Here is a 1,383-nt window from a genome sequence, read left to right on the forward strand (position 1 = left end):
TTTCAGAGACATGCCTGCTTTGGAAGACACTGAAGCAGACAGACAGGATTACAGGGAAGAAGACAACATAAAAAAAGGCCAGATTGTGACATTTAGAAATCCAGAAAAAATAGTTTTTCATAAAGCTAAAGTTTTGGGACGTGCTGGAAAAGCAACAGGAAAGTACAAGAACTGGTACAACTTGGAGCTGCTCGAACCTGCTGAAGTGGCTGGAACAAAAGAATCAGCAGATCTTTCAAAGTTAGAGGATTTCCATCTCCAGCCACCTGCTTTAAACCCTGACACATGTGAGGATGTACTTGTGACAAAGGATTTGTCTTTTGATGAAGCAAAAACTGTTGAGATGAAAACCTGGCAACAAAACAATGTGTTTGAGGAAGTTGAGGACAAAGCTCAAAAGTGTATCTCCACGCGATGGATGTGCACTCTGAAAGAGACGGTGAATGGACTGGTTCCAAAAGCAAGACTTGTGGCTCGAGGCTTTGAAGAGCTCCAAGTTTCTGAGCTACAAAAGGACTCGCCAACCTGTGCCTCAGAATCACTACGGCTCCTCGTGGCAGTGATTTGCCAAAAACAATGGACACTTCATTCCATGGATATAAAGTCTGCCTTCTTGCAAGGTATGGAACTGTCAAGAGACATCTTTATCAAGCCTCCGCCTGAAGCCAACAATGAAGGGAAACTTTGGAAGCTAAAAAAATGTGTGTATGGTCTTGCTGACGCCTCTTTGTACTGGTACAACAGAGTGAAAACCATGACTGAAGCAGGAGGCAAAATGTCTAAAGTTGACCCAGCAATTTTCTACTGGCTAGATCAGGACAACAATGTATCTGGTGTACTTGCTTGTCAAGTTGATGATTTCATTTGGGGAGGGTCAGAATCTTTTTCAACAACGGTTATACCTCACCTCAGATCCAAATTCAGTGTTGGTCGAGAAGCTCATGGAAACTTTTCCTATGTGGGAGTTGAGTTTATTGGTTTGGACAAAAGGGTGCAGATGCATCAAGATACATACATCTAACATTTGCAGGCTATCCATCTTACACCAACACGAGCAGTGGAGCAGGCTTCACCTCTCACTGAACAGGAAAGAGATCTCCTTCGATCAAAAATAGGACAACTTCTGTGAGTTGCAAGACAAAGCAGACCTGACATTCTGTTTGATGCAAGTAATTTGGCATCAAATTTAAAAAACGCAACTGTTCAGGTAATTCATGAAGCCAATAGAGTTGTAAGCAAACTTAAGACCAGGTCAGTTGCATTGAACTTTTAACACCTTGGAAATGACAGTTTAAATATGGTTGCATTTGTCCAACAGCTGAGCCAACAGATGTGGGCCTAGAGCTTCTTGTGTTGGGCAGATTTTACTGTCACAACAGGGAT

Source organism: Oryzias melastigma, linkage group LG2 (genome assembly GCF_002922805.2).
Source record: "Oryzias melastigma strain HK-1 linkage group LG2, ASM292280v2, whole genome shotgun sequence".
NCBI lineage: Eukaryota > Metazoa > Chordata > Actinopteri > Beloniformes > Adrianichthyidae > Oryzias > Oryzias melastigma.